Raw genomic sequence first — 10,780 nt, 5'->3', positions numbered from 1 at the left:
GTTCAAGTGTTTAGGATAAGTCACTCATTCTTATTGCGTGTTAATTTACTAAGTAGATAAAGTTTAGCAAAGGTCTAGTTGCATTGTTCCACAGGAAAGCGGCAACTGAAGTTATCTGATCTCATTCTCGGACGACTCAGCCAACAACTGGAGAAGAACAGATGGACAAACCCTGCGGGGGTCACGGGCCGACAATGAAGTGCTAATTCACACCACACTACATTCTTTTGCTAATCAGCGTTGCTACAGACACAAGCTCCCCTCCCTTTAGTGTAGCAACGCCTCTGTAACCAGGGCAACCAAAACATCAAATAGAGGAGCACGTGGAGGGAGAACTCAAAATTGATGGAGATTGTAACCGAGTTTCCTCTCTCTATCGTTCTCCTCGCGAGTAAACCTGTTCTGGTTCTTTTCTCCTCTTCCTTCCAGCGTGTGGTTAAATGTCTGATGGTATTTAGACCTGACAAAACTCGCTTTGGCCGATGTCAAGCAGAACCTGCCTGCCGTACTTGTAGCACGACTCAGTACGACGAGACGAACAGAAAAACTGCCAGCCAAACACTCATTAGACGGACAAAACACCGTTTGGGCGGGACAGAGAGAGGTCGCTGCGTATGCACGCGCCGCCATCTTGAGATGTTTTCAAACTATGCGACTGTTTTAAAACCATGCACCCACGGTAAGAGGGGTTCACGTGGTTCAACGGTGACAGCACGAGAGCCTCACGCATTGATTATGTACTCACACGACTAAAACCTGTTTTCTTTTCGGATCACTTAATACTGTCTTGCACTCTGTCACTTCCCTCTGGCGTGACTATTTGCAGAGGGTCGTGGAAACTAAAGGTTCGTGCTCCCTGCTTGATGATGAGGCTTTGGTTGCTCACTACAGGGCGCTCTATAAGGACTGGCAGACCCTTCAGGACTTGTACAAATCCCGGGCACAGTGATGGGAAAAGATAAAGGTAAGAACTCAGATTTTCTTTAAAAGAGCAGGAAATGAAACGCATGTTAGGAAGGAAAAATTGACTACAGAGGTATTTTAACTTGCCACAAAAGGGAATAAACTTCAATGACAAAATCAAACACGGGAAAAATGAGCTGAGAAGCTTGGTGGTTATAAAAAGTAAAGGCATAATAATAAGAAGCAGGGAAAGAGAAATAAAAGGAGAAAATGCACCAGGTACTTATTTAAAAAAAAATTATGAACAAAGGAGTTTGAATGTCCAAATTGCAAAAATCGTTCGAATTCCGAATATATCCTGTAGTTAAGTAACAAAAAAGAAGGAATTAATTATAAATGTTAATTTATTAACAGTTATTAAACAAACTCTGTCAAACTGCTGGTGTTTCACCATTCAAACAAATATCAAACAAATATCAAACATCACAAACATAAAAAAACATTGACTCTAGTGTAGGAGAGCTTTCACAAGAAAGTACTGCTTCTACAAATGCGGCTTACAATCAATCAATCGATCGATCGATCGATCGATCGATCAATCAATCAATCAATCAATCAATCAATCAATCACACCAGAGATTAGCTTCGTGGGCAGAAACCTGGCAGAAACAGTTCTATTTTCTGATTGGCTGCTGCACAAGACCATGGGGCCCCTTTAGATTCAAGATTTTTTATTAGCCATGTTTGAGCATGCCAAACAAGGAATTTGACTTTGGTACATCTCAGCCTCTGTTCAACATTTAGGTAACTAACAACAGGACATGTGCGAAAATTGACAAATATTCTCAAACATCCCCTGATCTTAAACTCCCAGGAGGGCAAGGAAAAACTCAAAACTCCTACTAGGGGAAATGAGAAACCTTGAGAAGAGACCACAGATGGGAGGATCCCTCTTCTAGGATGACCATGCTGCAATGGATGCAAAGTGGACACAGTACACATAATACAGACAATTCAAAATAAAGCGTCGAGAGGAAGATGTTATTGCACAGCAATGTCTCTGAGACTCTAAGAGTGGTGTGAGTTCATTAGAGCGACAGCCAGGGGAACTAACCTGTCTCTGTGTCTGCTGGTTTTGACATACAGAGCTCTGTGACGCCGTCCGGAGGGGAGTAGTTCGAACAGGCTGCAACCTGGGTGAGAAGGGTCTGTAGAGATGTTCGTGGCACGTTTCCTGGTCCTGGACAGGTATAAGTCTTGGATAGATGGGAGGTTGATTCCAATGATCTTTTCTGCAGTCCTGATTGTCCGTTGCAGTCTGTGCTTGTCTTGTTTGGAGGCCGATCTAAACCAGACAGTGATGGAGGTGCAGAGGACAGACTGGATGATGGCAGTGTAGAAGGTCTTCAGAAGCTCTCGCAGCAGGTTGAACTTCTTGAGCTGTCTCAGGAAGTACAGCCTCTGCTGGGCCTTCTTCCGGACAGAGTCTATGTGGCCGGTCCATTTCAGGTCCCGAGAGATCGTGGTTCCCAGGAACTTGAAGGTGTCTGTGGAGAGAATAGTATCACTGCGGATAGTGAGGGGTAAAAGTGGTGAAGGGTCTCGCCTGAAATCCACTGTCATCTCCACGGTCTTGAGCGGGTTCAGCTCCAGATGGTTTTGGCTGCACCAGTGGACCAGCCGCTCCACCTCCTGTCTGTACGCAGTCTCATCACTGTCCTGGATCAGTCATGGTGTTGAACGCCGAGCTGAAGTCCACGAACAGGATCCTGGCGTACGTTCCTGGGGTGTCCAGGTGGTGCAGGATGTAGTGCAGTCCCATGTTGACCGCATCATCCACTGACCTGTTTGCCCGGTAGGCAAATTGGAGGGGGTCAAGCAGGGGGCCCATGACCTCCTTCAGGTGGTTCAGCACTAACCTCTCGAACGATTTCATGACCACAGATGTCAGTGCGACGGGTCTATAGTCATTCAAACCTGTGATGGCGGGCTTCTTGGCCACTGGAACGATGGTGGAGCTCTTGAAACACGAGGGCACCTCACACAGGTCCAGAGAACGGTTGAAGATCCGTGCAAAGGTGGGTGCCAGCTGCTCAGCGCAGACTTTCAAGCAGGAAGGTGACACGCCGTCTGGGCCCGATGCCTTCCTGGTCTTTTGTCTCCGTACCATCTGGCGCACTTCCTCCTCGCGGATCTGGAGTGCGGGCGCGGCCTCTGCAAGAGAGAGAGTGGGTGACAACGATGATAGAGGTGTGGACAGAGCAGTTGTGGGGAGAGGTGAGTATGTAGATTGTGCTGCAGGAAGTCCCGCTGTGTGGGAGGACCGATCAAACCTGCAGTAGAACTTTGACATGAAAGCAAATCCTTTTGTATCATAAAAGGACTTTTGACTTGTGATCTGGTGCCTGCGTGGGTTTTCAACCCACATCACAAAAACATGCTTGGTCAGCCGATTGAGTATTCCCAATTGCCCATAGGTGTGAGTGCAAGTGCGAATGATTGTTTGTCTCTGTGTGCCCCGCAATTGGCTGGCAACCAGTTACAACGTGTCACCCGCCTACTGCCCAATGAGTGCTGGGATAGGCTCCAGCACGCCCACGAACCCCCCCACCCCCCTCGGTACACGTAATGGATGTAATTCAATGGAGATCAGTTTAGGGCCTGAAGAGCAGCAATGTGTGCATACTCTTATTAGTTTATACAAAGTGATATACTTCATCATATCAATCAATGTGTAAATAATTTATCCAAACATAGTTGCTCAATCAGAGCACAGACACAGCACACAGAGCTTTTTTACTTTCACTTACACATAGGCAGAGAGCACAGACACGGCACACAGAGCTCAGTTAAGTTCCATGACACATAGTCACAAAACATTCAGTGGATAACAGGATATTCAAGTGATAACAGAGCAGATGTCTACCCTATAAGGACATGTTTTCCTGAGTTCATGAGTTCCTGCTTTTGGTCAGTATAAAGCCTTCTGATCTGGAGTGTGACATTGTTGTTACATTTGCTGAAGTGCCTTGTGCACTAACCGCCAGTAAACAACCCAAAATCTTGCAATTAAAGAACCACCTGTTACTCCACATCTTTGTTTTCCTTGCGCAACGACGGACATCTTTAACAAAATGCAACAGGCTGTTTTAGCTAAACCTCGGCCGAGGTTCAATTCCCCGACGCTGTGTCTATTTCTTTGTGTTAAAAAGAGTCAGCGGTAGTAAGCAGCAAAGATAATTTTTGCTGCATATGTTGGTTGCAGTTCTGGGTGACTGTAAGCTTAGGGCTGGGTGTTCTTGAGACACTAGGATTTTGCTGCTGATCTGACACAAAAAAAGGAACACTTCCCTTTCCGGTTGGTTATATTGCCCAGTTTTCAAAGCCACAGACATGTCAGGTTATTGTCAGACCACTCCATTACTCCGTTTTTCTCCTCTTATTTACTGGGTTATTTGTTTATTAACAAAAAGGGAGGGCGTATGGGTGGGGGGGGAGAGACAATAGGATATAGTTAATAACAGGACATCGGTCAGGAGTGCGAAGGAGATGGATGGAGGAGCAGGAGGGGCGGGAGCGGAGGTTGTTGAAGTTGGCAGTACGGGCCTTTCTACGGGAGGTGGGGGTGACGGGGGGTTGGTAGTCCAAAAAGAGGAGACGGGTGAGCCATCGGGGAAGTGCCGGTCCGGATGTAGCGACGACGGCGAAGGATCCCAGCCTCGTGTGGAGGCAGCAGTGGACCAGGTGGTGATGCCCGTCGACCTCGACTCCACCCGCTCGAACGGCAGGCCCCAACGCACCACGGCGGCACACAGCAGAGCCACGGTTGGCGAGCCCGCAGGGAGTGGAGCCCGTCGCTCGAGACTGCCGGACGGAAGGCCAGAGAGCCAGGCCAGAGCTGCCGTCGAGTCCACAGCAGGCGGCCACAGGCTCAGACTCGGGAGGCAGGAGGGTCCGGTGGTGGTTTTGGCCAGTTGGCTGTTGGCTAGCTGGCTAACGTAGCTGGTTGTCCGAGGGAGAGGAAACAGATAGGTGAGAGCGGAGCTGCAGGAATGCGAAGTGGACTGAAGACAACACGAGAAAAGTAAAAGAAGAGACGGGTGCACTGAAAACGGGAAAACGAAAAACAAGTAACAGACACGGTCCGGGACAGAAGCGGCAGTCAACAAATCTGACGCCAGCGTGCTCTATCCCGGAAGACAACAGACGGTGGGGGGAGCTAATTGATCAGACAGCAATAAGCTGCAGTCTTTTTAAACTGTGCATTTAAACTCCTGTATGCCAGCCTCCTTCCCCTCGAAGCTCCACCATCCTCCTCCGATACCAGCCCCAGGTGTCGAGCCTAAGTAAACACCTATAACCAGTGATGGTGTAGTATGTTTTTATTCTGGTCTTATTCCATGTATATTTCATTTGTAAGTCTAGGTTGTGACCAAGTTCAGGCACTGGTCGAGTTCATGCGGGATATTGGGGTCTGGCTTCAGATATGTAGATTTACTGGCAAGACTGTGTAGGGTCTGCTGGGCAGACTAGCGGTCTATATGTCAACCAGAAACCACAGTTATAAATTACAGGCAACATTATCTGAATCTGCCTTGGTGCACTATCCATTGACCCATTCACCCTCCAAGTTATGCCTATCGACTGTAGACAAGTGTGTGGAAAATTGTAATTGTCCAACGGAAGACAGTTCAACAACAGTGAACAGCAGAGAAGTTCAGCAAGGTAATTTGGTATTGCCATGACCCGGATTCGAACCGGGGTTGCTGCGGCCACAACGCAGAGTACTAACCACTATACGATCATGGCCTACATGCAATAGCTTTAAATATGTTGGAAACGTTTAGGATCTTCAGCAAGGCCTACATGCAATAGCTTTAAATATGTTGGAAACGTTTAGGATCTTCAGCAAGTGCACATTGGCAGACCATGAAAGAATATTGAAATGTTTGTGGAACTATCCGATGACTGTGCAGATCTGATGATCCCAAAGACCTGAGGTGAGACAACATTGACAAAATGTTTTTCTTTATTGACAGTGTCACTTCTTTTGTGGCTTACTTCTTTTTCGGTTCCCAGCTTGGCACAACGTCCATACTGTATCGTATCAACATAAAACATCAACGCACAGGTGAGGTGGCCGAGAGGTGAAGGTGATGCATTGCTAATCCGTTGTCCTTTTCACGCATGGGTCCACATCCCATCCTTGTTGAAGGGTGCCGTCAGATTGTTGAATCTAAAAACTCTTATTTGTTGCCGAAGCTTGCCTTCCGGACTACTTCCTCAACCGGCGCTCAATTCACTGACGGGCAGTTTATTACTTTGTGCGAAATAGCATTTAAGCAGGTTTTCGACCCAAGTGCGTTAACCTGTGTTTGCAGCAGCGTAATTGTATAGATGCATTCGTTGTGCATGCGTCTAAACCAGGGATGGGCAAACTTTTGACTTGCGTGCCGAATTGGGATTTAAATTTGGACCGGGAGGCCGAACCAGGAGCAGATGGATGTAGTTTTTGAGTGAAGATTCAAGATTCAAGAGTTTTTATTCGCCATGTTTGAGCTTGCCAAACAAGGAATTTGACTTCGGTAAAGTGAAGTAATATAAATGATATAAATATAAATGTAAATGATATAAATATAAATTTAAAGGTCATTGCATAAAAGGTTTTGGCATTTAGTAGGTAGTAATGCATGGATATTCGAAAAAAAAGCTTTTTGAAAACAAATGCATTTATTAATTAACAGCATTAAAAAGAATGTCATCAAAAAACTACTATCAGTGACTCTTATTAAACACGACACTGTTATTTTGAATAACCGTTTCCATCACTTCAGCAGCTGTAGGTCAGATTTTTGAAAGATGTTTATTTAGGCAAAATCACATAAAACGGCAAACATTCTGACCAAATACATCATCTTGAAGAATCAGTGAAAGAATACATCTAAATAAAGTACCGTATTTTTCAGACAATAAGTCACGTTTTTTTTCATGGTTTGGGTGGGGGGGGTTGACTTATACTCAGGAGTGACTTGTTTGTGAAATTATTCACAAATTTTCAAAATTCCAAAATCCGCGATGTAGTGAAACCGCGATGTAGCAAGGGATTATTGTAATTTGAACTGCAATTGACATCAGCGGCGCGGCGCACACGGCATTGTTTACATAAAGGACAAGGGATTCGATCACGGGATTTAATGACTTGGAGTGACAGAGATTGTTTGATAAAATTGTTGTTTATAATTATATGGGCCTGTGAAATAATTTTAACTGCAATTTATGACGAGTCCGACGTCAGCGGCGCAGCGCTCACGCGGCGTTGTTTACATAAAGGACGAAAATTTTGATCGATGAATTTAATGATTTGGAGTGACACAGATGTATACTTTATACTGTGTGCCGGAAATGGAGAGTAATTGGTCACACTTTTGAAGAGTGTAGTAATGGCAGAAAGTGCAATCTCTGTGGAGAAAGTGATCATCTCTACAGAAAGTGTCCAGTCTTTTGCCAACAAACTGAAGGCCGGGAGAAAAATGACACAGGTGAAGGAAAATGATGGTAAAGGGAAGGGGGAGGGGCATATGGTAAGCACACAAATGGAAAGTGACATTTCACAAGAAATAGCCACAGATGAGTTGAGTGCAGACACTTAGATTTTTGTGTGCAAAAAGCTAAAAGACTCGCATCTGAACGGTCCTCTGAATCGCTGTCGACGTCAGAGGAGAGAGGAAAGCCTGGGAGCCCAGATAGTGAGCTGGATGAGTCCAGAGTATTCCCTTCCAACTCACCAAATGAAATCTCCTTTTTAAATATATGCCTACAATCGACACCCAAAAGCCGCAATACCATGAATTTAAGGTTGAGGGAGAGAACGTCACCAGACGCAACCAGGAAAGGTCGCCGGCGGCCAAGTTCTGCCTGTGGTACCGCAATAAAGGAGTTACTGTCAAAAGAAATAACTTAACAAATATGAGACCCACTTCACTGGTTCTTTTATCTCAAACAAAAGAACCAGTGAAGTGATTAACAAGTAAAAACAAAATGAACTTAGTACAAAAAATATGAGACCCTCTATAGGAGTATTATACTAATGACACGAACCCCATTAACCATCAATGTTAGAAGTGTATAATCCAAGATTAGAGCACTCAGTGTCTTATCCTCCTTAAAAACCCTCAAGGCCCATATGATTTTAATTCAAGAATGCGGCATACCCTTTTTATTTAATATTATTTTATTATTAGTAATTAGAAATTACAGACAGTGGGAGGAGATGTTGCCCTATCCATCATTATGGAGTGGGTCAAATGAAAACCGCAATGATGGACTGACCATTTTAATAAATAACCCCCGGATTCTTTTAAACAGGAGCATAGTGTACTTTGAGCATTGATTATGTACTCACACGACTAAAACCTGTTTTCTTTTCGGATCACTTAATACTGTCTTGCACTCTGTCAGTTCCCTCTGGCGTGACTACGTATTTGGAGGTTCGTGGAAACTAAAGGTTCGTGCTCCCTGCTTGATGATGAGGCTTTGGTTGCTCACTACAGGGCGCTCTATAAGAACTGGCAGACCCTTCAGGACTTGTACAAATCCCGGGCACAGTGATGGGAAAAGATAAAGGTAAGAATTCAGATTTTCTTTAAAAGAGCAGGAAATGAAACGCATGTTAGGAAGGAAAAATTGACTACAGAGGTATTTTAACTTGCCACAAAAGGGAATAAACTTCGATGACGAAATCAAACACGTGAAAAATGAGCTGAGAAGCTTGGTGGTTATAAAAAGTAAAGGCATAATAATAAGAAGCAGGGAAAGAGAAATAAAAGGAGAAAATGCACCAGGTACTTATTTTAAAAAAAAATCATGAACAAAGGAGTTGGAATGTCCAAATTGCAAAAAGAGAATGTAAAAATTACAGAGCAAAGTAGTGAAATACAGTGGAGCCTCGGTTTTCAACCACAATCCGTTCCAGAAGGCTGTTCGAGAAGTGAATCGTTTGAATTCCGAATCATGTTTTCCGATTACAAATTATGGAAAAAAATGTAATCCGTTCCACGCAAAAAAAACCAACGCCATTTTAAGTCATTTTTTCATTTGCGCATTTTTGTCCGAACGTGCAACCGTAGCGCGTCGCCGACCACGCAACTACACCGCGCTGCCCGCATTATTGTGACAGAGTCGTCGCTGAAATTTAGAAAATATTTTTAATGTCCTGATGTACTTTCCAAAATTTAAGTGGACCTCAGTTCGCAGGGAGCTTAATTTGGTCCAATCACGCAACCGCAGCGCTCCGGGCGCTCACTGTCACATTGCTTTACGAGCGTCTTTGTGTTTTAGGATGGCTCTACTCCTCCCACTTGCTTCCTTTGGAGGCATGATTAGAGTTGATGCAATCCTCAGAGTAACGAGAATGTAATAACAAACGGAGTCAGTTGGCATGCGGGTCCTCTCGGCTCATCTCGCGAGGTTCGACAACCGAAATTTCGTCCGACATCCGAAACAAAAAAATCTCGAATTTTTTGTTCGACTACCATTTTATTCGAGAACCGGGACGTTCGAAAACCGAGGCTCCACTGTAAATGAAACAGTAGAAAACTACTTTCAGAGATTGTATGATAGGGGAGACATACGCTGAGACAATGTCAGATGTATTCGATTTTATTGTAAAAACAGTTAAAGATAAAGAGCTACTAACAAAATATTTTACCCAAAAGGATATAAACAAATGTGTAAAACAATTTAAGAAAGCAAAAGCCCCAGGGGTGGATGGAATATGTTTGGAGTTTTACCTAACGTTTTGGGACATTTTACTTACTGTTTTTAATGAAATGGATCAAACAGAGCACCTACCAGACAGCTGGAGAGCAGGGATTGTGACATTATTACACAAAAAAGTAGATAAAACGGATCTTAGTAACTGGCGACCTATTGCGCTTTTAAATGTCGATTGCATCCATCCATCCATCCATCCATCCATCTATCCATCCATCCATCCATCCATCCATCCATCCTCTTCCACTTATCCAGGGTCGTGTTGCGGGGGCAGCAGCTTTAGGAGGGACTCCCAGACTTCCCTCTCCTCAGCCACTTCATCCAGCTCATCCCGGGGGATCCCAAGGAGTTCCCAGGCCAGCCGAGAGACAGTCTCTCCAGCGCATCCTGGGTCGTCCACGGGGTCTCCTACCAGTGGGACATGCCCAAAACACCTCCCCGTATCCTGTCTTAACAAAGTAGTAGAACAAAGTGCTAAGATTCTTTGAACTGATTGACCAGCTGCAGAGGAAGCAATCAAAGTTGTTCTGTTTACACATCGTAAAACGCCCCGCTATGATTTGACCAGAGCCCAGGGGTTCACCCCCATCCTGTGCATTCTCCCCCCCACTCTGTTTCTCTCAATAAATATGCTCTTGCAAGAGGCCCAAGTCAGACTTCGTTCGAGCATCGCTGTATACACAGTGACGCATGACTTCTCCACTTGCAAGTGCTTAAAGGGCATACTCTCCCGTGTGGTTCTTGCAAACACTGACATTTTGGTGCCGTGACCTGGATTCCAACATACCCACTGCTGACCGACGGACGACGATGCGCTGTACACCGTCGACGGGCCAGCGTCCATTAGCCAGACCTGGTAAAGAAAGACCTGGGAAGGAAATTTTTCACTGGGCCAGCATCTTAGGTCTGCCTTCGTCTGACAGCGGCGGATTGACGGGATCCGGCAGTGCAATGAACCAGGGGACAAGTAAGTTAAAGCCCTAAAGTTGTGTGATTGTGCTGTTGTGAAATGCGTAAAAGGTAGAAGTGCACAAGATACGACTTTGGTTTGTCCGAGCTATGAGATACGGCTTTGGTTTGTCCGGGCTATGAGATACGGCTTTGG

The 10,780-nt window shown here is 45.1% G+C and overlaps 1 non-coding gene across 1 annotated transcript; it reads right to left on the bottom strand.

Moving 5' to 3' along the window:
• Nucleotides 1–5,640: 5,640 nt before the first annotated feature.
• On the bottom strand, nucleotides 5,641–5,712 carry trnah-gug (transfer RNA histidin (anticodon GUG)). Its single transcript has one exon. It is a non-coding gene; the product is annotated as a tRNA-His (tRNA).
• Nucleotides 5,713–10,780: the final 5,068 nt, after the last annotated feature.

The sequence above is a fragment of the Syngnathus typhle genome, linkage group LG4, assembly GCF_033458585.1.
Source record: "Syngnathus typhle isolate RoL2023-S1 ecotype Sweden linkage group LG4, RoL_Styp_1.0, whole genome shotgun sequence".
NCBI classification, from domain to species: domain Eukaryota; kingdom Metazoa; phylum Chordata; class Actinopteri; order Syngnathiformes; family Syngnathidae; genus Syngnathus; species Syngnathus typhle.
The sequence above is the reverse complement of the archived record's forward strand: the minus strand, read 5'-3'. Positions and strand labels throughout refer to the sequence as shown.